This window comes from Pinus tabuliformis, chromosome 1_2 (assembly GCF_031772625.1).
Source record: "Pinus tabuliformis cultivar Carrire ecotype Pingquan chromosome 1_2, CPIR1, whole genome shotgun sequence".
NCBI classification, from domain to species: domain Eukaryota; kingdom Viridiplantae; phylum Streptophyta; class Pinopsida; order Pinales; family Pinaceae; genus Pinus; species Pinus tabuliformis.
This window is the reverse complement of record NC_142298.1, coordinates 600062400-600088131: the sequence shown is the minus strand read 5'-3', so window position 1 is coordinate 600088131 and position 25732 is coordinate 600062400.

The following is a 25732-nucleotide window of genomic DNA, read 5'->3' as shown; positions in this document are numbered from 1 at the left end:
TGCTCTGAGCTACATTGTACATCTTTACAACAGTTTGACAAGGAAATAAATCAGGATTTGTAGGTATTTTTGTGGGATACGTGTGGTAATGTGTTTTGGCATAGTTTCTTCTTCTTTCATTAGTTTTTCTCATGTGTTATGTGTGCCAAAATCTAATTCTTTCTTCTAACTAAATGAAATCAAGATAGATAGGTAGAATACACTAGTTACAGTGCTCTACCTTTGGAATCCATTTAGTTTTGATGTTTTCTACTCTTTGAAGAGGACTCATGATCTTTGCATGCGCTCCTCAGCTCCTCACTAGTCTTAGACCTACCATATCACTCAATTTCAAGTGCCAAAACACCTACCTCTCGTCCCATAGAACACCCTGCATTCTTGACTTGATTTCCCGGACCCAAATCTACCTGCTCCATTTGATCCAGCAACAAACCATCAAAATCAATCAAAAACCCTAGAGCTACTATACCTAGCCTAAAATCCAAATTTGATTCAGTCATCTCGACTAAGATTGACCAGGAGAGAGCTCTCTCCCAACCTGGTAGGGCTAGGTACCAGGTTAAGCTTGGTTTGTGGTTATCCTAGGATTGTCGCCCTTCAGCCTGAGGTCAATCTAGGCTCTAACATAGTGGCGACCATACTGGGAACATAGTTTTATGTTCCTCAGTAAAATGTATCAAGTTTAGATCTGATTGTTGATGATGGACAACGAACAGACACCGGAAGGCTGAAATTATTCACCTGGCGACTCTAAATCAATTTCGAGATCAAATTCAAGGACTTCACTGGAGGATGAACTTGACCAACAAAAACATGAAAGGACAATATGGAAAGATCATGTCTTCAAGTTGGAATTTCATCCAAGACATTATGTTATTTGTTATAAATTATTTCTTCTCTTTTCTCGAGAATGTCAAGAAGGCTTTGCAAAGTATATTGTATTTGAGAAAAGATCTTAGACCTGCATTTGATTCTTTCCCTTTAAATATTGTGAATACAAAATGTTCGCATGCCTTTGATCTTAATCAAGAACCTTCTTCTGAATCTTGTGATGACCGTCTTCAAACTGATGAACCTCAAGAGACCAAGACTGATTCTACACCTTCTGTACATATTCCTATACCTTGTATAATTTCGAATAGATACAAGCTTCTGATTTTACCTCCTATATCCCATGCTTTCCCTAAAATTCATGACCAATATCTACCAAGATTTGATGGTGAATGCAACAACATCATTGCCGTGAGACATGTACTGAATTTTGAGTCTTTTCTTGATCTTTTTGAAGTTGATAAAGAGGATGTCAGTATTAGGCTTTTTTCTCTTTCTTTGCAAGGCAAAGTAAAGAGTTGGTTCAAAACCCTGCCTGATGCAAGCATCTCAGATTTCCAGTAGTTCGTCAAAGTTTTCCTCAATAGGTGGGTGGTCAAACAAAACCCTTTCTTGATTCTAGAAGAGTATAACCAGCTCAAAATACTACCAAGGGAGACAGTACAACAGTTTTCAGCCAAATTTAACCAAGTCTATTTTTCGATGCCTATTAATATAATACCTCCTCCTAGATCCGCTCTCTTGCACTACCCAGAAGCCTTTGATCCAGAAATGGAATTTCAACTGAGGGAACGAAACATTGCAACACTTGAAGAGATGTAGAACAATGCAATAGATGTAGAGGCTAATCTACTAGTCAGAAGGGAAAAGTTGAAGGCAGAAGAGATGAAGAGCATAAATCTAGAGGAATCGACATATTTAGAGGTAAATATAGACATTTTGGTAAGTGCATTGGAAGAGATGATGCAAAATATCACCACAAGGAATGAGTATGATGTTCAAGACCATGGCTCGCTGATTGAAGAAGAACAAGTGGCTAATCCAAAACATTTTCTTTCTTATCCCAGTTGTCATAGATCTGATAATGATTGTTTTATAGATCATCTTGGAGAAGAGAGATCTGTTGATCTGACATGTATGCTTGATGATGTGTTTTATACTAATGATTTCCCTCAGTTTGATCAGTATGATGATGATTATTTTCTCCAAACAAAAGCTAATCTTGTAGACAAACCAGCAGCTGGTTTGTGGAGGGAGGAAGTTCACTTTCAGCAGTTTGAGTACAGTGATCAACCATTACATATCAGCCATGGAAGTGAGGAGGAAAGTGCAGCAAATGTTGAAGTAAGTGAAGAATCTTTGTCTTTTTATTTTTCTTCATTTCAGTTCATCAGAGACAACTTTCATGCAATCAAAAATCAACCATCGATAAGTTTCGATCTTGACCATCTAGAGGGCAATGAAATCCTTGTTCAAGACATCTCATATCCAGATTTGCAGTCTCTAAATGCCATTGAATGTCAGGTTGCAGATGAAGACTTGGAAGCTGGAAAATATGATCAAATGATGTGAGATGATTCCATACCATTCTGTTTTGAATCATTTTAGTTTTTGAATGGAAATTTGCATAGTATATCTTTAAATGAGCAGCCTGTAGAAAATCATGCAATCTCATTGGAACCAATAGAAAATGGGTTGCAAGAGTCTTTTCAAGTTTTTCATGATCCAATAGCTAATGTGTTGGATGATGTCTACAGTCAAAGTCCTTCTCCATTAGCTACCTGTGAGCTTGAAATGAGTATTGATACAAACTTGATCTAGTAGCCAATTTCTTTGTCATTATCAATAGGAGTCTCGTCACAAAGCTCAGATGAAAGTTTGCATTCATGGTATGAGGAGAATCAAAGTAATCCATTGGATGAGCCGAGTCCCAGTGCACATGAATTTCAAGATCTTTATGGAGTATTTTTGGAGTCGGATAGAGAATCCATATTGTTCAATGGATCTATTTACAAGTTTTCATGGGAGTTGCCTTTCAGTAGTTCTCTCTTGTTGTTCATAAGAAAGCACTTGCGAAGAATTCAAATAACAACTAGAATGATTACTTGGTTGTATTGGTTGTTTCATTTCACTTTATCATGTGATGAATGGAACAGTTAGAGTAGGTTTATTGAATAAGCTCCACTTCAAGCATCTTTTCCAGTTTATTAGTTGTGTTTTAGTACTAAGTCAGTTTCCAGTCAATTTGTGTCTTTGAGTCATCAGTATTCAGTCATGTATTTCAGTTTGAGTCTTTTTTAACTCCGTTGATCAATGGATGAGGCATTAATCTACATGTTCCCAGAGATCTATGGTTCTTGGTACCTCCAAGGAGCTACCATCCCCATTGGAGCCAATGTTACTGTCGGTGTCTTCACACTGTCGTCAATGATCAAAATCTGCTCTTTCGCTTTTCATAGTAGGAGTCTCATTCTGATGAGGTTGCATTCCATTAGGTCACGGATCCACTGATGGTAGGGTTTGCATCAGTTTTTACCTCATGTTATTGTTGAAGCCTCGAAAATCGGGTCGACAACAAGGGGGATACCCACCCGGTCCGGACCTTGGTTGGCAGCTCCTTATCCGTTTGGTATAGCGGGTCTGACTGGGGATAATGGGACCAGTTTCCCAATCTAAGGGTGTGTGTGTGTGCAGAGTTGGATGTTGCTGATCTAAGAGTTCTAATCTAAGCTACTTTAATCTAATTCTATGATATTGTAATCTAATGAAAACAGCACATCTAATCTATGCTAACCCGGGATGTATTTCTTCTATTATGCGATCTAAAGAGATTTCAAATAATAACTGGTAATTAAGATCATTTAGCTACCATAAGAATGGAAATCAATTAAGATGAACCACTTTGCATAAAAAGTTAGGCAAAATAGTTGTGAACAACATATCGCATAATAAGTTATTCATATATCAAAAATAAATAAATGACTCCATCGTACAAAAGTGCCAAATGGTAACTCAAACATTCATGCAATAACATATAAACAACTAAAAACTACATATCGCTTTAAGAATATAAGAAGAAATGGCCAAGAGATAAAAGTACCATTTATGACTGGTCCTACTCATAAGCTTCAAGCAACAATGATTTATCTCTCCTTGTTCTAATATCTACCAAGAGTACAGAAGTGCAACATCAGTGGAAGATATCAAATGCAAACATTAATAAACCTTGATCCATTCATTCATCAAAACCTCCTCTGAGGGTGCAAAAGTGCATGTTCTGAGGACAAGTTTTTGACAAATTTCTGGACCCTTCTCTAAATGCATGAGAAGGGTTTAAATACTGCTAACCAAATAACTTAATTAAATAAATTTCGGATACGGTTTAAGTGACCGCCCTTTATCTAAGCAAACTTATTTCTAAAAATTGAATCTAATTCCTAACTATTTCTGTATTTGCTCCTTAGCGCTGCGAGCATGCAACATTTGACTGGGAAGAGTCAGCTAGTCGTCTTCTACTTTTGTTTGAGCTATGAAAATAGAATGGCAAGCGCTGGCACCACTTTTTAGTAAACTAGAAGATATTTTTTTTTTTGAGAAGCATCTTCTGATTGGGCGAATTTATTATGTGTATACTTGGTAATAACCCAAATTCCTCTTAAACTGCCTCTGCTTTTGCTATCTCGGTTTCCGGACTTGTGGATGACTAAGCAAGTTAGGGACTTTGCTTTCTGAACAATTTTCTTAGCGATGCGCGATTAGTGCTAGGCGCTAATCGCGCATCAAAAACTGCCTCCGTTCTTTGCTCCGGGCCTTTCTGGTGCATTTTCCGCCTTTAGCGCCGTTTTCTTTACCGGGCACAAGCTTCAGAATTTTGTAAACATGTTGCTTTTGTGAGCTTTTGACCTTGAGTGTAGAATCGCCTATTGATATCAACATCTGTTCAGTAATACTCTGGAATCTGCGTTTCTGTTTCATGCGGTATCCATTTATGAGGGCATCTCTTCTCTATTCTCTGAGCATTGACGCTTTCCCTTTTTCCTTAGATGTTTCCTGGACATTGCTTCATGTTGTTCCCTGTTTTTTATTCCTGCAGTTCACGCAAAGGAAAAGGGTAATGATAATAAATTTCGATACGAAAGCTTTAAGCTCTACAAATGTATAAAATCATGACACCCACAGTGAACTGACTCTTCGAAAAACACAAAACTATCCTTCATGAATACTTTGGCGTACATTCATTAATTTCCTTTAAGGCGCGCGCCCAATTTTTGGTTTAGGGATAGCTTTTCTTGAATGCTGAGCAGAGGAAAATTTGAGATGGGTGATTTCTGTGACTCGCATCGCAGCATCGCGGATCGCATTATCAAGATGTGTCATCGTAGAGATTCCTAATCAGTTTAGCGCAGAATCGCGCAGATCGCAAGATCGCAGATCGCAAGATCGCATTTTGTTGCCATTTGTTAAGTTATTGTGCGTTGTTTATGCGATTTTTGTGATATGCAATGTTACATATCGGCCATCGGAGATTTCTCAAGATTTTCATTTATGGGCGCTTCTTAATGTATGTGATGCGATGAATTTCGCGTTGCTTCTTCGCAGTTGTTTATTGTGCTCATAAAGAAATGTTTCACTCTTCTCCGTGCGATGTATTTTTTGAGGAGTATAATACAAAAAAATTTATAAAATGTTTTTGGATTTTTACTAAGGGTCCCCACTTCTTTAGTGTTATTGCTAATACTAAAGAAGTAGGGGGGTTGTTGGTGGTCACAACAATGGCGATTCACTTGGAAGAACCAGTTATCTCTGCTTTTCTATTGAATTCTATAAACTTCCAAAACATAAAAATTTTCATAGATCTAAACTTTGTTATGGACAGATAGAGTACATTATGCCTTATTCTATCAATGATATTTTGTTTCAACTTCTTTCTATTCTAATTGTTTGCTTCCTCAGGCTTGTTCTTGTATCTACATCCGCCATTACTTGGTCTTGTAAAGATAAAATAAAGTCTTCTCTATGTGCTAGCTTTGAAATATGCTCTTTTGTCGTAGGTAGAGCCTCTGCTGCCAGCAGGCGTCCATAGCCTCGACAGGGTTACCTGTTTACCCAGCAATGATCCTTTATCCTGTTTAAGGTTATCTACAACCCTCAAAGAAAAATCCATATTGACACTTTTTCCTTTTTTTTATTCTTAAAGAAAAATGTCTTGGTTTGGTAGCCAAATTATGACACAGTCATTCACTTGATTTACACTTTTGCTGAACAAGCTGGCTCGTGATGAGACCCCTTGTCTTTTGATTTCAACAATCTTGAGTCGTTGCCCTATTTTGATGGACAGTGTTTGGCAAAGTCAGCAAAGTTATAATATCTGTGATCATGATAAGTCGGCTCATGATGAGACCTCTTATTCTTTGAGATATAGTGTTTCTTGGATTGTCTCTCTGAATGCTGCGATTCTTTTTAACAGGGAGGATATCATTGTTTTCCTTAAGAAAGCTCTGGACGACAATAATAGAGTTTGAAAACAACAGTTTTGCAGAGAATCTTTATTTTGTTATTGATACCTTTCATTGTGCTGATATAAAACAATTCCTTCCCTAAAGGTTGCTGTCATCAAATATTTTGAAGTTGAAACTAGTATCATATCTAGGCTAAAGTTTTTTAACTGTATCTGTCAATAATAAAGATCAAATTTTCAAAAAATTTCTATTTATACAAGCGAAAAGCTCAAAATCTGAAAGAGGATTGGTGTCTTTTCGCGAATACTGATAGTAACCATTAACAACTGGTTTTATTATGAAAAAAAGAAAAAGAAAAACAAAACTATTCTACAAAAAATAGAAGAATAATCTTCTATGGAAAATATACTTTAAGGATTTGACCATTAACAGGCAAAGAATCCCTTCTACCTGCTAGATCCTATAAGACAAACGTTGATGGACCTATGACTTCAACAATATGAAAAGGACCTAGCCACATCTTTTGAAATTTTGTATGTTTGCCCTTTTCTTCATGAGCCTTATCCCATTTTAAGACTAAATCTCCCATCTGAAAATTTTTTCTGGTCATTATGTTTGAATCGAAAGAGGATTTTATTAGCGCTTGATGATGAGCATGGGTTCTCTTAGCTTGTTCTCGTTGCTCTTCTAATTTGATTATTTCCATTTGTCTTAGTTGTATGGAGGAAGTAGGTACTTCATCAATGTATTGTATTAAAGACAAAGAGGGAATGACTAAGTGAGTTGGAAGAACCACTTCTTTCCCATAAACTAAATTAAAGGGGGAAGTGCCGATCGAAGCTTTTTTTGTTATTCTATCTGCCCATAAAGCATTTACCAAAGCTTTATGCCAATTCTTTTGGTTCTGGTCAACTGTTCTTTTAATAATCCTGATTAGGTTTTTATTTGTTGACTCAGCTAACCCATTACCTTGCGGATAGTAATTGGCTGAATATTTTAGTTTGAATCCTCTTTTAAGTGCAAACTCAGTCATTGCATTTCCAGAAAAGTATGATGCATTATCAAACATTAAAGCCGTTGGAAATCCAAACCTAGTGATTATAAATTGATCTATGAATTCGATAATATTTTCAGAATTAGCTGTCTTGAGAGGAACTGCCTCTACCCATTTAGTAAAATAATCTGTTGCCGTGAGGATGTATCTATGCTGCTTAGAAGAGTGAGGAATGATCTCGCCTATTATGTCCAAGCCCCACTGGCTGAATGGTTGCTCGATGTTTACCGGTTGTAGTGGTAGGGACGACTTCTTTTGTCTTCTAGTAGTAGTTTGGCAGACTTGACATTTCGTCATGTAACTGTGTGAATCTTTGAACAACGTAGGCCAGTAATATCATGCTCGTAAAATTTTATGTGCAGTAGCATCTCCAGCATAGTGTCCGCCTGCTGGTCCATCATGGAGTTCCTGCAAAACTTTTTCAGCTTCAGTTTTTTCAAGACATCTAAGAAGAACAGAATCATAATTTTTTTTCTAAAAAGAATATCATTTATGAGCTGATATTGTTTAGCTTTCAATCTCAGAGCTCTTTTCTTAGTGTGATCCAGATGTGATGGAGCATACCCGTTCTTAAGATAATAAATGATATCAGCATACAATGATTCTGCATCGTTTAGGCTTACCTCATACATTTGTACCTCTTCAGATGAAATTTCAGGGATTTGCGATGCTCCAACCAACATTTTGCAGAAGCCTTGACCTCTTACAATGTTTGCTGATTTAATCTCAAGATTGTATTCCTGTAAAGCAGTGATCCAATTTGCTCTTTTCTCGCCCATATCCTTCTGTACTAGAAGATTTCTTACCGCTGGAAACGGTACGATGATCTTAATATGGGTTTTGAGTAAGAAAGGTCTGAAATATTTGACCGCTTTGAAAACGGCATAGGCTTGTTTCTCTACGTCTGAATAATTGAGTTTAGCAACTTGTAAATTTGAGCTAAAACACACAATTGGAGCTTCTGGTTTTTCTTGATTTGCTTGAGTTAGAATCGCAGCATATGATTTCTCTGAGGCAAATGTGTATAAAACAAAAGATTCTGAAAAATTCGGGGTTGCTAAAGATGGAGCATTAATAATAGCTTGTTTGATCAGGTTGAATGCTTCATGTTCATCTTGACCCCATTTGAAAGTTGAATTCTTTTTAATCATGGTTTGCAAAGGAGACACAATTCGTGAAAATTCTGGGACAAATCTCTTTACAAAATTGATTTGACTAAGGAAAGATTGCATGGATTTTTTATTATGAGGTAGGGATATTTCAGAGATTTCTTTGATTCTGTCAAGGTTAATGTGAATACTGGATTTTGACACTATGAATCCTAGAAGTTTTCCTTCACTTAATGTGAAAAAATATTTCTTTGGGTTAAGTGAAATCCCATACCTTAAACATCGTTGAAAAATTTGTTTTAAATCTTTGAGATGGTCGCTTCGCTTCTTGGAGTACACTGTTATATCATCCAAATAAATCACTACAGATTTATTGACTAAACCCTTAAATGCGATGTCCATGGCTCTTTGAAATGTAGCGCCGGCATTAATCAAACCAAATGGCATCTTCTGATATGCGTATGTGCCCCATTTAGTTCTGAATGTGGTTTTCAACTGATCATTGGGATGCACCAGCACTTGATTATATCCTGAAAATCCGTCCAAGAAAGACATCAGTTCTGAGCATGCTACCGCATGTAGTATTTGTTCCATAGGTGGAAGAGGAAAATTGTCTTTTTGGCAGGCTTTGTTAAGATTCCAAAAGTCGATACAGATTCTAATATCTCTGTTTTTCTTTCTAACGGGTACCATATTGGAGACCCATTTGGAATGTCTGATGGGGAAAATTATTCTGGCTTTCTAAATTGGGGTGGATCTTTCTCAGTTTCTGTTGGACAGGTTTTTCGTTGTCAATCATAGGAATAGTATGCTGAATGATAGAAGTGTCGTACGTCTTCATCTCATTGTAATTCCAGGCAAAAACATTTTTGTATTGTCTCAAAAGACGAATATACGCTAGTTTTTCTTCAGGGGCGAGGCCTATGCCTAGATTAACATTTTGTGGTTTATCATCGGTTCCTAGGTTTACTAATTCGTAGTTTAGAGTTGGACTATAGAGCTTTGAATTGGTAGACCTTTTAAACCGGTTTTTCAAATCGTATAAGTCTTCTAACTTAACCACCGATTTAGGTATAGCATTATCAGTGCTATTTTGTTGTATTTGTCGATCATGATGGTCTTCGTCAATTATCTGATTGGAGTAGGATCCTTCAGAAGTGAGGAAATTTACAATATCAGGATCGTCATTGAATACTCTCCAATTTGTAATGTTGTCAGGGATGGACGGTCTAAAGAATAATTCTATTGAGAATCTGTCTGGACTAAAATCTTCGGAGGGAATAAGCCTAGAGGCTACGTTAGCCAAAAGGTCTGCGCTCACGTTTTGAAGTCTCAGGATTGAAGAAATATTAAATGCTATGAAGTGCTCAGTCAGATCTTGTACTAAAGATTGATAGTGCTTTAAATGACCTGATAGGCAATGTATAGTGTTACGTACCTATTTGACGATAATCTCAGAGTCTCCGAAGACTTGAAGATACTTGACGTTTAACCCGATTGCTTTGTATAGGCCTTGCACCAAAGCCTCATATTCTGTTGTATTGTTTGTGCAATTGAATTCGAGCCTGCATGTAAGCATAGTCTTGTTTCCTTCTGGACTAATCAGAACACATCCTGCTCCTGCTCCTTCGTTAGATTTAGAGCCATCGAAATATAATTTCCAAAACAAAGATGTATTTACAGGTTCATCTACAAAATTAACACACTTTGAACTATCAGTTTGGGAAAAAATTTCGACTTGGGACAAAACTGAATTTTCTAAGGCGATGTGTGAGCATTGAAATTACTGAGGAAAGAATCTACCGAGTAATTGCCTATGATACTACAGTTATACGATACTGCTTCATTTTCTCCCTCTAATTCCATTACTATGTACTTCTGGTGTAACTCTCGTTCAACTTTTATTTGATTTGGTTTACCGTTGCAGGGTAACCACATGTGCGACCAGTGGGTTGCAAAGTATCCATGGAGTTTCTCGGACCAATCCCTGCTAAAAATTAAGCCGTAGAATTCTGGGATATCAGCCACAAGAATGTCAATAACTTGACATACCTTCGGGTTGGATGACAATCTTATGGTTACTTGATTAATTTCACCAACCACTTCGACTTGAGATCGATCAAGCTGAAATATGCGCACTGCGGATTTTTGTGGTTGAACATTCAACTTGGCACATACTGATCTGGGTAAAATATTCGATGAAGCACCGGAATCTACCAAACAATTGTGCACATTTTTGTTGAAAATCTCGTAAGTGAGAAGAAACGGGGGAGTGTGAGATCTTGATCTTCCTCCAATTAAGGCGATATCATTTGGATCAATCTTATTGATCGCGTTAGTTGGAGGTATTCCCATGTTATGGGAAGCTTGAGAGAGTATAGAGGTAGGCAAAGGTACAATAGGCACAACATGTAATTCTTTCATCATTATCTTCTGTTGATGCTTCAATTTGCTCAATTCATAAAGGGTAATATTAGCCCTAGTCTTTTTCATGTCATCAATAATATTGTACTCCATTTCATCTGACACTATCAGTGTTTTCGATGGAGTTGTTGGATCTACTGGGACTGGGCTAGATTGAGTCGCTTTAGCGGTTGTTTTCTTTGTTTCGACTTTAGGGCTTGCGCTCTTCTGCTTAGGGGTAGTTTGGGGAGGATCAAGCTGATTTTTGCTTCGTGTGCTAACTGGAAATACTTCTTGATCTTCTTCTTGTGGGAGGATGAAATCCCACATTCCTTGTAATTCCACAACTTCTTCATCATCAGCCTGCCCTTCAGTGGCACTTTTTTCTTCTTCCTCTTCCTCAGTTTCAACACTTGAGATGGCATTGGGTGGTTTTGCATCTGTTGAAGGGCCTCATTTAAAAGCTGTGAAAGGCGTTTTTGTTGAAGTTTCTGCTACTTGTTTTTTTATGTCGATCATCTCATTAGACATGGTCTTTAAAACTTTCTGCAATCCCTCCAAATCAAAAGCGTCTTTTGTTTGTTTCTTCTTGGAGTCTTCCTTGAAGGTGATTTTTTTAGACTTGCGTTCCTCTATCGCGGATCTCTTTTCCAGGGCCATTACGCATTTCTCTACTGGTATCGCCTCTGTCAAGTTTTCAACTAAGGTTGTTTTATTTGCTCTATCCACAAAGATTGCTAAGTTTGGTGGTAAAGCAGTAATATACCATTCACATCGTACTTCTTCGCTGGGTTGGGAAGCAGCGTGAATTTTGTTGAGAATTTTATTGAACCGTAAATTGAAATCTTTGATAGGTTCTTTAGCTCCGGCTTTGAGATTGGATAGGTCATTGATTAACATTTCCGTTGATCTATCATCATCGAACTTGGCAAGGAATTGATTTTGGAAGATATCCCAGCTTGTGATAGACCCGGAGGGTAATGAAAAGTACCATGACCCGGCTGTTCCTTGCAGTGTATAGGGAAAAAGGCGAACAACAGCGTCTTCATTAGTAACTCCGTTGAGATTGATAGAAAGCATGAAATTGTTTATGTGTTCTTCTGCTAGCATGCTTGCTTCTGGATTGAATTTGGGCAGCCATTTCTCAGGATGGGCAGGTATTTGACTCAAGGGTGTAGGCATTAAAACTGCCCCAGGGTTGTTCCATGGAGACTGGGCCATCGTTGAGCTGTTAGTAAATGAAAGTGTAGAAGATGATCCCTGTGGCTGGGAAGATGAGGATATTATGATCGTAGAAGATTGAAGAGGGGTTGTGGGGGTTCCGGTCGACGGATGGATGATGGTTTGGAATGGAGGTGTGGGTGGTTGACTTCGCGGTGAGGTAGTTGAAATGGGCGATGTAGATGAAAGAGTCTCACTGTCAGACTCTTGTGGTGATTTCATCACTCTTTTCCTGGTGGGAAGAGGCAACTCAGTTGGATGGATGCCAAATTTTTCACTCTTTAACCTGGTTAGGGGATGAGCAGGATTGTACTGCGAAGTCACACTACTTTGAGATTTATCAGACCTCTGAGGAGAAATGGAAAATCCCTGAAGTTTGTGAATCAGAGATTCAACTCCAAGAGGTTTAATGAAAGAATGGTCTGAAATGTCAGGGTGTGTAGCAGTGATTGATATTCAAGCGACTTCTGACTCTGGATTCAAATATACTGGAGAAGTCGGGGGAGATGATGAGGGTGATTTACTCTCAGAATGGTATTTAGATTTCGATTTAGGTGCCATTCATAGTTCGGGCCCTCCTTCTAGCGCCAAATATGTTGAAGCCCCGAAAATCGGGTCGACAACAAGGGGAATACCCAGCCGGTCTGGAACTTGGTTGGCAGCTCCTTATCCGTTTGGTATAGCGGGTCCGACTGGGGATAATGGGACCAGTTTCCCAATCTAAGGGTGTGTGTGTGTGCAGAGTTAGATGTTGCTGATCTAAGAGTTCTAATATAAGCTACTTTAATCTAATTCTATGATATTGTAATCTAATGAAAATAGCACATATAATCTATCCTAACCCAGGATGTATTTCTTCTATTATGCGATCTAAAGAGATTTCAAATAATAACTGGTAATAAAGATCATTCAGCTATCATAAGAATGGAAATCAATTAAGATGAACCACTTTGCATAAAAAGTTAGGCAAAACAATTGTGAACAACATATCGCATAATAAGTTATTCATATACCTAAATGACTCCACCGTACAAAAGTGCCAAATGGTAACTCAAACATTCATGCAATAACATATAAACAACTAAAAACTGTATATCGCTTTAAGAATATAAGCAGAAATGGCCAAGAGATAAAAGTACCATTTATGACTGGTCCTACTCATAAGCTTCAAGCAACAATGATTTATCTCTCCTTGTTCTAATATCTACCAAGAGTACAGAAGTGCAACATTAGTGGCAGATATCAAATGCAAACATTAATAAACCTTGATCCATTCATTCATCAAAACCTCCTCTGAGGGTGCAAAAGTGCATGTTCTGAGGACAAGTTTTTGACAAATTTCTGGACCCTTCTCTAAATGCATGAGAAGGGTTTAAATACTGCTAACCAAATAACTTAATTACATAAATTTCGGATACGGTTTAAATGACCGCCCTTTATCTAAGCAAACTTATTTCTAAAAATTGAATCTAATTCCTAACTATTTCTGTATTTTCTCCTTAGTGCTACGAGCATGCAACATTTGCCTGGGAAGAGTCAGCTGGTCGTCTTCTGCTTTTGTTTGAGCTACGAAAATAGTAATGGAAAGCGCTGGCACCACTTTTTAGTAAACTAGAAGATATTTTTTTTTTAGAATCATCTTCTGGTTGGGCGAATTTACTGCGTGTATACTTGGTAATAACCCAGATTCCTCTTAAACTGCCTCTGCTTTTGCTATCTCGGTTTCCGGACTTGTGGATGACTAAGCAAGTTAGGGACTTTGCTTTCTGAACAATTTTCTTAGCGATGCGCGATTAGCACTAGGCGCTAATCGCGCATAAAAAACTGCCTCCGTTCTTTGATCCGGGCCTTTCTGGTGCGTTTTTCGCCTTTAGCGTTGTTTCCTTTACTGGGCATAAGCTTCAGAATTTTGTAAACATGCTGCTTTTGTGAGCTTTTGACCTTGAGTGTAGAATCGCCTATTGATATCAGCATCTGTTCAGTAATACTTTGGAATCTGCGTTTCTGTTTCATGCGGTATCCATTTATGAGGGCATCTCTTCTCTGTTCTCCGAGCATTGACGCTTTCCCTTTTCCTTAGATGTTTCCTGCACATTGCTTCATGTTGTTCCCTGTTTTTTATTCCTGCAGTTCACGCAAAGGAAAAGGGTAATGATAATAAATTTCGATACGAAAGCTTTAAGCTCTACAAATGTATAAAATCATGACACCCACAGTGAACTGACTCTTCGAAAAACACAAAACTATCCTTCATTAATACTTTGGCATACATTCATTAATTTCCTTTAAGGCGCGCACCCAATTTTTGGTTTATGGACAACTTTTCTTGAATGCTGAGCCGAGGAAAATTTGAGATGGGTGATTTCTGCGACTCGCATCGCAGCATCGCGGATCACATTATCAAGATGTGTCATCGTAGAGATTCCTAATCAGTTTAGCGCAGAATCGCGCAGATCGCAGGATCACATTTATCGCAAGATCGCAGATCGCAAGATCGCAGATCGCAGATCGCAAGATCACATTTTGTTGCCATTTGTTAGTTATTGTGCACTGTTTATGCGATGTTTGCGATATCGCATATCGGCCATCGGAGATTTCTCAAGATTTTCATTTATGGGCGCTTCTTAATGTATGCGATGCGATGAATTTCGCGTTACTTCTTCGCAGTTGTTTATTGTGCTCATAAAGAAATGTTTCACTCTTCTCCGTGCGATGTATTTTTGAGGAGTATAATACAAAAATTTTTATAAAATCTTTTTGGATTTTTTACTAAGGGTCCCCACTTCTTTAGTTTTATTGCTAATACTAAAGAAGTAGGGGGGTTGTTGGTGGTCACAGTAGGTATGTACTTGCTGATCTACTTCCATACTTTTCAATCATGATTCATGTTCATTTTGTAGTTCATTCCATCAATTACATAGGGTTTGGTCTCATTAGGTTTTAGGGTCCCACCATGGTCAAAAATTGATGATTATATGCCAATAATGATCAGCAAGGACATGAGGTGGCAAATAATGACTACTTCTCCTAAGCATCTAATGATGTTTTCAAACACCTGCCACTACAAAAAATCAAGCCGTCATGAGCACCAATTCACCTGCAAAAGCAAAGGAGAAACAAGCAATAAAACTTTAAATTCCTCTCCCACTGAGCTAGGGTTGGTTATGGGATCAGAGATATCTAGGTAGAGGAGGCATAAGGGATATTAGAAGGTATGAGGCCATCTCATATCATCAAACATCAGGTCTCCATCATTTGTCGCGAAGTCATTCCAAGGAACAAGCTATTCACCACACATAAGGGATGGTTTTTCTTCAAACTATGTTTCTGAGAAAGAAAAGATGAATTTGAAAAAAGTGAGAGAGGTTTTTGTCCATCATTGATGCAAGAAGAAAACCTCTTTCAGCTTTTGTACAGGTTTCATGGTTTGGGGGAAATGTCGAAAAAAATCATTTGCCTCAGGAAGGTTAATGCACCTCTAGAGTGACCTTGGTAAAATCAATTTTTATCCTAGATGGAATGACCAAATGACTTTCTTGATGATTCAACTAATAATTAGACATAAAAAAATTTCCAATGAGCTATCACGAGCTCAATTTTGAGTTGATAAATACTTTCAAAAGTTGACTGCAATGGCACTCTACATTTAGGCAGCCTCATTCTGCACATTTTGACCAGTCTTGGGAGATTTGACTTTTGACAGGGAAAATCAACTCAAAATTGAAAAATTAAAGATTTTAAGGAAATAAGACTTGAAAAGCGTTCCAATGAGCTATCACGCGCCCAATTTAGACACCGGGAAGGCCTTCAAATGTGTCCTGCCAAAAGGCGTTACGCACCTGGCAAGGTTTTCCTTTGTTAATTTGCACTGGCGCTACGCAGCTGGTAGCCAAGCCTCAAAACGTTTCAAATCACTCCAATTTGCATCAAATTTTCCATGTTACCTCGTTGCAAGTAAATACATTGATCTTTCTTGTTGAAAATTGTTTTTGCATCAATCTTTGGTGACTCTTTCACTCATGAAGTCAAAAGCCCTAGTTTTCACTAAACTGTCTCACAATTTTAAAATATCACTCATTTATTGCTTTCCTATCTCATCCATTTTCTGTTCCCTAAACCCCATTCCCTCATATATTTTCCTCAAATCCCATTCCCACCCTACACACTTTATCCTACTCACTCCCTAAACCTTATTCACATCCCTAAAACCTATTCATACATACATTTCCACACCCCCTCCCTATACACTCCACCCATTCCATTCCTTCATCTTATTCCATACTATTATCCACAAAACATTCATATATAATCACATTTTTCAAAACCAAGGGAAAACAATGGAAAGAGACAGTGAATATGACTATGAAAAAGAGACACTCAGTGATAGTTCCATGGAGAGACATAAGCAACAAAGAAAAGGCAAAGAGAAGATGCATAAGTATAATATAGATGATGAACAAGAAATAGAACAAACAATTGGAGGATAAGAAAAGCCTAATGGAGCTTGAAATGTTAAAACTGAAGAGGCAAAATGACAAAGAGGACCATGTCACTTTGACTTCCATTGAGCAAGAGATTGAACATGAACAGGAAACTTGGCTTGAGAGGGTAAACATGCATCTTGAAGGACTGATAAACAAGGCCAATAGGGACAATGGAACACTCCAGCACATGTCATATCATTATATGACTCGAAAACAAAATTAGCAATATGAGAATCAGGAAGCTTAAGGCTAGGTTGAGGAAGACCTTAGGGAGAAAAAATGAGCAAGACAAGTTTATAATCTTGGCTGAAGCCTCACTAGCCCATCAAAGCAACTAATGGTGGTGCCTTGTGCCAAATCTGGGCAAATTTTAATAAATTTTGGTCATTTTGAAATTTTGAAATAGTAAACACAGAAAATTGCCCTAGGTGCGTAGCGCCATTGGCGCTACGCTTTTCACTGGAGGACTTTTTGAAAAAATGGCTTACATATATGGATTCAAAATGATGAGAACATCAAATGCAGAAAATCTCAGCAATTTTGGATCAAAACTTGGTCACCTAAAGGTAAAAAAATATCAAAAAATGAGCTCTCTACCTCTTTTTCGACACACAGAAGCAGCCTTGGGAGAGTTCACGTTTGAGGGGTCAAATGACATCCAAATTAAAAAATTCAAGATGTTCCAAAAACTAGATAGGAATACCTTTCCAATGAGCTATGATTGGGCCAATTTGGCTAAGGGTAAGGCCTCCAAAAGTGGCTGTGAGCAGCGCTATGCACCTGGCTAGTGGCGCTACACATAGAGCTAGTTTTCCCAAAAATACACTCTGCCTAGTTTCTTTGCAAGTTGACTTTTTCTCTCTTCATGGATGAATTTATGATTGTAATTAATGCCATGGTGTGTAAATGCAACTGTGAAATCACATTAGAGGGTAGATTCATCATTTTTAGGTGGTTTTGGGGTCAATGAATTAGTTTCCATTCTTATAGAGGCGAGCTGTTCCACTGCCTATATTCCCGCTCCTTGTTTGGAAATGGTTGTAACAGTTCCTTATCTCTTGGATTCAACCCTTGATGACTAGAATAGGTGGTTTTGATTTCTATATTATGTATTTTTTCAGTCATTAGAAAATGTTGGACTCTCTTGAGTCTTGGATGCTCTGAGCTACATTGTACATCTTTACAGCAATTTGGCAAGGAAATAAACCAGGATTTGCAGCTATTTTTGTGGGATACTTGTGGTGATGTGTTTCTGCATAGTTTCTTCTTCTGTCATTAGTTTCTCTCATGTAATATGTGTGCCAAAATATAATTCATTCTTCTAACAAAATGAAATCAAGATAGATAGGTAGAATACACTAGTTACAGTGCTCTGCCTTTGGAATTCATTTAGTTCTAATGTTTTCTACTGCTTGAAGAGGACTCATGATCTTTGCATGCCCTCCTCAGCTCCTAACCAGTCTTAGACCTACCATCTCACTCAATTTCAAGTGCCAAAACACCTACCCACCTCGCCCCATAGAACACCCTGCATTCCTAACTTGATTTCCCGGACCCAAAGCTGCCTGCTCCATTTGATCCAGCAATAAACCATCAAAATCAATAAAAAACCCTAGAGCTACTATACCTATCCCAAAATCCAAATTTGATTCATTCATCTCAACTGATATTGACAAGGAGAGAGCCCTCTCCCAACTTGGTAGGGCTAGCTACCAGGTTAAGCTTGGTTTGTGGTTATCCTAGGATTGTCTCCTTTCAGCCTGAGGTCAATATAGGCTCTAACAGTTTCTCTACACCAAGAGAAATTCTCAATGTTGATAGACTTTGTCAATGCATTTGCAATATTCTTCAAAGTGTCCACCTTTACTAGTAACACCTTTTCTCAACCATATCCCTCACAAAGTGGTACCAAACATCAATGTGCTTTATCTTTGAATGATAAGCAGGGATTTTTGCCAAGAAAATTGCACTTTGGCTGTCATATTCTATCCTTATATCTCTCTGTACTAACCCCATACTTGAACACAATGTCTACAACCAAACTTCTTCCTCGCATGCATGAGTGGCTTCCATGTATTCTACCTCTATAGTTGAAAGTGCCACTATAGACTATCTCTTATTCATCCAATTGACTGCACCTCCTAATAGGTTAAATAGATACCCACTTGCAGATCTTCTTTGATCTAGATCTCCAGCCTAGTCTGCATCAACAAATCCACGAATGTTCAAAACTCTATCCAATCTCAATCTTGCTTGGTAGCATAAACCATAATCATTGGTGCTAAACAAATACTTGAAATTTCGCTTCACTACTATCCAATGCTCCTTCCTCGATTTTGACATAAACCTGCTCAATACTCCCACTCCATGTGCAATGTATGGTCTATTACAAACCGTTGCATACATAAGGATATCGACTCCACTTGCATATGGAACACAGGACATATCCTCGTCCTCTTCTTGTGTCTTCGAACACTGTTCAGGAGATTTCTTTACACCTACAGGAATAGGAACCCTCACCGGTTTACTATCCTTCGTATTAAACCTCTGCAGTATTGTCTTGACATACTTCCTCTAGTTTAACCAGAGCTTCCTCTTTGCCCGATCTCATTTAATTTCCATGCCCAAAATATAGTTTGCAGCACCAGGATCTTTCATGTCAAATTTGGAGGATAATTGGGTCTTCAAATCCTAGATAATTTCTTTCCCATTTCCAACTAGCAACATATCATCCACATACAAGACCAAATAAATAACATGGTCACCAATTAATTTAAAATACACACAGTCATCTTCTTTGCTTCTGGTGAAGCTGAGTCCCCGTATAAATGCATCAAATTTCTGATATGACATCTTTGGTGATTTTTTTAACCCATACAGAGACTTTTTTAACTTGTATACCAGTTCTTTCTTACCCTTCACTGTAAAGCCTTCAGGTTGCTTGATGTAGATCTCTTCTTCCAAATCCCCATGAATAAATGTTGTCTTCACATCCATCTGTTCTACTTCAAAATTAAAAGTAAAAACAACAGATAATATTAATCTAATAGAAACTACCTTGGAAACAGGAGAAAAAGAATCACCAAAATCAATTCCCAACACCTGGGAATAACTCTTTTCTACCAAACAAGCTTTGTATTTCTCCACCTTGCCTTCTGCATTCATCTTCTTCTTAAACACCCATTTTCTACCAATTAGTTTCCTTCCAGCTGACAACTACACTAGATCCCAAGCCTCATTTTTGTGCAAAGATGTCATTTCATCTCGGTTGGGATAGAGTCCCTAGGGTCAATTTTGGGTTAGTTTAATCAATTTTTGAGTAGAATTTTGTAAAGAATGTAAAGTCTCCGTGAAATGTGGAAGTGGAGTGTGCAACTAAGTAAGAGTCAAAGGGGATTTAGCCCCTTGTATGGGTAAGTGATAGGATGGTTTTGAGACTCACCCATAGGTCGTGGGCCATGGTATTGTAATAAAAAGGCTATAAATATTTGAGTCATAGCGAGTATAGGAAAATAACTTTTGGTGAAGAACAAGTGTAAAGGAAAAGTTCTAAGGCAAGGAAACTCTATTTTCCTATACTTAGGAGAAAGGGGAAGGCTCTTGCAGCTGAGTGCGCAGAGACCTTGGCAAGTCTTCCACTGAGTGCGCAGGCCCCTGTAGTTGGGTGTGCAAGGTGGAAGAATCTGTAATTTGAATGTGGAATCTAATAAAGACTGATTTTGGACCGAATCTATTGTATTTGTGCCTTGTTCTTATTTCTGTTAAGTTTATGCATCATTGTGTAATGATCTGTTTTCTATGAAATAAAGTGTATTCTTTGTGCGAATTTGTTAGATCTTTAATACTCATGCATGAAAAGTATAATAAACTATTCCACGAAGATATTAGATAGATCTAGTAATATAACTATTTAGAATGGGTAGATCTTCGCGAAGGTAGATCTAGGGTTGTTATTTACTAAGTGAAAGTTGTGAGTCTGCTCCTTTTAGATCTTAAAAGCCTAACTGTAGACCTTCGCGAAGGTCTGGGAGGCGTTTGGATAGAGTTGTAATAGTCGACCATAGGAAGGTATAGATTTGTACGAAGGTAGATCCGAGCTACCAGGGCTTCAAAATACACATCACATGGCCTTTGGATGCAGAAACCTAGTTTTAGCATCCCCCACTACTGCTTCGAGTGAGACTGTATCCTGCGCTATGCAGGTTGTTGCTGAAAGGGCGAGTAGTAGGGTTTTGTTGGTTGGTGCGAATAAATCTAAACCTGGGTTAGGCCTCCTATCACCAATAATTGTTTTGTTGCCAGGAATGGGATCTATCTAAGAGATGTGTGATAAATGGTTTCTTATAAAGAAAGAGATTGAGAAGTGGATTGATTGAAAAGTGCACACATTTATGGCTTAAGAGAATAGGAGCCCTAAATTATCCAAGGAGTAGTGGTTGTAGAGATATTTGTACACAGATGAGACTGAAGTGTTCTTATGTTTCTTCCCTGATGAACTACACGAATGGTCGTCTAAATTGCAGATAGTGAAGGGACGTGGAGGCTTGACGGCCCTATAGTTTGGACACTGGAACTAGTGCGGTGTCTGGAATCATCAGAAAGCAATATCATGTGGACCATGGATCAGTGGATTGATCATACACTTGGAAGTTTTGTGACTGAGTTTGTGATTGATAGAAATATCAGCTATAGCGAAGAAAAATGTAGGCTCTTCAAGGGACTGTGAGGTAAGTATTTGAAATCATTGAAAACATGGATTAAAATGTTGTTATGTGAGAAGAGGGTTACGCAGTTATCTTGATGTTTGGGGCTACGCAAAGCGGGAAATTCTTTAGAAGAAACGAAGGATCGAGCTCGGAGAATAGTTCATGGTGAGCACTAGTATTGTAGTAGGAATGCTACAACTCCTGGGGCTGCCAACTTTACTTTATCAACTGGGGGTTCATACAAACTTTGAGGTGACAATGCTATATACACAAGTAAATGTGATGGATCTACTCTTTGTCACTACTCAGCTGCGATAGACCATGTTATCACAAAATCACACACTGAAGGCTGCCTATCAGTAAGATAATGTGTAACTATTTCAAACCTAGCTTTGGACTAAGGCTTAGCCTCCTTAGTCTGAGAGGGCTCTCTCACAGATTATGAATGTTGATCACTAACAAGGAAAGATGGCTAACTCTTTAACAAACACACGAAAATAAGCTGGCTGGACAGATATCAGATTGATTCCCATTAGGCTTATGGAGTCTCACACATCTCAGCAAACCAAAATACTATTTTTCATGGAAGTCAGGGCTCTTTACATCTATGCTCAAACATAAATAACATAAAACACAGTCTACCATAACATACAGGAAGTCAGAGCATGTGGGCATGAGTTCTGAGTGATTATGCAATAACAGAACTGTAAAAGAACACTAAAATAACAAGCCACCATACATTTGAACAATGAGATCTATTGAGAATCCTGAGGCAAAAACAACAGTCATTTGTATTCCTGAAACATGCTTTACATAAACCAAAATAGACTTGTTCTCTATCAAAGTATCCAACCCCTATTACATCCAAGTTTGATCCATATATAGGAATACATGCTTAACCACCTCGAGCTTCCTCCTCCAGCATGAGGGGAGCATCGAAGGTTGCTATTAACTATCCTTATCTACTGTATAACTAATTCATTAATTACATGATTGTTGAACTGTAATTACAAATGGTCTTAATTTACTCAAAACTCAAAATCTGTCCTCCTCGTAGCATGATGCTTTTCTGACTCTTGACACATGTCCACTATCTATTTTGGTTGAGGTATCTTGGAGGAGAATACACTGAACGAGCTGGCTTTGGATTCTAGTTGCGCAGATGGCTCATTAATTAACCAAGAGAAGTGCTCTGTTTTTACGGTCCCTGTCTCCCATCATTCTTCATCACTTAAAGAACATGTCCCCTGCTCTCTAATTCTTCATAAACAACGCATATCACCATACTCTCCAATGAGCTGGAAGCCTTGTGAGCTGAACAAGTGTACAAACAAAAATCTCCGATAACCTTAACAAGAACCCTAACAATTCGGTCATAAAGTACCTTTAACGAGACTTGAGCTAGAAACAAAATATTTCACCTTTTCCAAAATGCACATCTGTCATTCTCTGAATAGCTAGGAGAGTCTTTTAAGGTTTCCCTTATGTCCTTGAGGCTTTTCCTTCAAAAATTTGCTGACCTCATCATTAAACTCCTTGTTTTTCTTATAAAACAGCACCTACAGCAGTTTCGTAGCGCGCTACGAAACTGTTGTTTTTGCTAAAACAGAATGCATTTGCACTAAAGCTTCCTTTGCTTAAACTTTTGACTTTTCAAACTTCCTCTACAGGTGTCAAAGACTTAGATGACTTCAAAATAGTGGAACTCAAACAAAATTGACCAAAACTGAAAATATCACCTTTTCCTCAAATCAATGAGCTAGCTGACCTAGCCGTATCTTCAAATTTGAAATCTCCTTCTTTAAAGCTTTGTTTTTAGCTCTCAGGGTCAGGTTCATTTTTCTGAGGAGTTTAGCTTCCTTGAGGGCTGGGACCGTCCAGGTATATACATCAGCCACGGAATCTGTCTGACCCACTAGGTTTTTGCTGCCCTTTAACACAGCTCTTTTATAGTTGGCATACCTAACTGCACGCTCCTTAATCACATTTTTGGCTTTGACAATTTCTTCTTTGGTTGCTCCCACCTGATCTTTTATGGCTGTTTCCACTTGACTCTTTATGGCAATCACATTTCCTCCTTGGGTGATGATGACCTTCTTATTCTTGTCTTTATGTTTGACTGCCTCCACTGTTTTTGTCAATACTTCAATTACCTCTGTTCTGGGTGACTTTACAGCTTTCTTTGCTTTATGCACTTTCTCCTTTACAGCTTCTTCTCCTTTATGCACTTTCTCAGCCTCTTTAATTTGTTTCCTTGTAACTGGCCTTCTTGGCTTGAACATAAACTCCTCACTAGGCTCATCAAACCTTAATCTTTTCGAAGCTTTTGATTTCTTAGTGCTCTCAGGAGAAGATTGGGTCAAATCAATATGCATGGGTTCAAGATGCACTGGTTCTTCCTGCTCAAATTCAATAGCCTCAAGTAGGTCACTTAGGCTGGCCTTTGAAATTGGACTTTCTTCCACAGCTACTGATTTACCTTTCTCCTTGCTTAGTTGACCCCTAGTTTTAACTCTTGATGCTTTTTCAGATTCAGCTGATCCATGAACATCCTTCTTTTGCTTGACTTTTTCCTTTGATGATGACTGTGGTGGCTGAGGTGCCTCTTTAATAACCAAGGCTTTGACTGGTTTGTTCAACTGAGATTTAACCTTCTTTTTCTCCCTAGCTTCCTTTCTAAGCTCAGCAATAGTAGGTTCCTCCATTAATTCTTCTCTTCCTCTAAGTGGCTGTGGGGTGAGGCCTGTCTTACTCTGGAAACCAGCCACATAGATGAAAGAATCCCAATCCCTACCAATCTTCTGCAAACCATCCATCACTAACAGTTTAACTAGGCCATGATGAAACAGTGATGACTCACAATCATCCTTCCTCAATTGAATTTTATCACACATCTTACTGAGGCTTCGAAACAAGTAAAATGGGAGATCTATAGATGCTTTACCCGTGAAATGCAGCAACAACTTGAAATGATATGAATAAAATTTGTTATATCTGCCCTCACAAGTTAAATATTTTTGAATACAAGTAAGAAGCATAGCATAACTCTCCTTAACATAACTTCTAGGTACAGCCTTGGTTAAATCTTCATTCACATAGGCTTCCTTCAAGAATACTTTACAGGGGCTCATATCAAATTTGAAATTTTTGAACCACTCCTGCCCTCCTCTAGGAATCTCAGTTACCCTAGCAATAGCCTCTGGAGATACTGGGAATTCTAACATAGATACCTTGGAACTTAAGCCTGTAAAATTCAAGGCAAATTCTTTTGTTACCTGAGTGTGTCCTCCCTTCAGCTTTTCACAAAAACTCTAGCAGCCAGCGTCTTTGAAGGCCTTTTTAACACTTTCCTCCCTTAATGTCAAGTCCAATCCTTCGGGCTCTGCCCTTTGACACCTTCCGGACCGATGCTCCTTCTTCTCCATTACACCTTGAAAACTTTTGCACAGACAAACACCAGCAGCTTCAACTCGAAAAGCAAATTCAAACTTTAGAACACAGGCTCGCTTGGAATGCAGCTCTCTTGAAGAAGAAACTCAGGCTCGTTTCAATTCAAATATCTTAACATATAAGCTGGCCACTTCATGTTATAATAACAGAACATCATGACACAACCATGTATGACAAAAACATTTGAATGAACTTAATGTGTATGACTATGAACCTATTGGTGGAATGATATCTCGTAAGTGCTTGGAAGGTACACTAACTGACAACAACCGACCGAACACAATGACTCATCCCCGGACATGACATTTCGAAGATCTGCGCTGCAAAATCCCCGAATCCGTGATTTCGTAGCGCAGACAGTTATAACTTAGCGACATGTGCTGCGAAATGGCTGGCGCTACGAAAAGGCTAAAACATTATTGTGCTTCAAAATCAGCCAATCAAACTGCGCTACGAAACTGCGAAAAGGACAAATGACATATACGAGATAAGACACATCTTAATCAATCATAATGGAGGATGATTAACGGTTTTGAAAATGATTCTCATTGACATCATTGAAAAACATGACCCCCTAAGTAGTTAATATAGGATAACAACCATTTGACATCCATTTTTAACAATGAAATTTTGGACTCAACTTATATACATGTGACTGCAGTTCTCAGTGATAACAGTGGCTCCACTTGGGATAGTGTGCTCCTGTAGTACACTAAGAACTCGTAGAACCAGTGCCTTGTCCATAAAAAAAAACAAAACACACACACAACCGGCAAGCATCGCTTTCAAGCTTTGTGGGCCTTCTCCTCGGGCTGAAGCTTTTCTGTTCAGCTTGTCATTTATTCTTAACAAGAAACTTCAGAAAACGGATATATACAATGCTCATGAGATAGTTGGCAGACCTTCACTGAGTGTAATGCTTTAAGAACCTGCCATTAACAGGCCCTCCAGCACATGGTGTTCCATCAACTTCCTACAGAATGTAAGTATTTTTCCCATGGAAAGCAGAAATCTG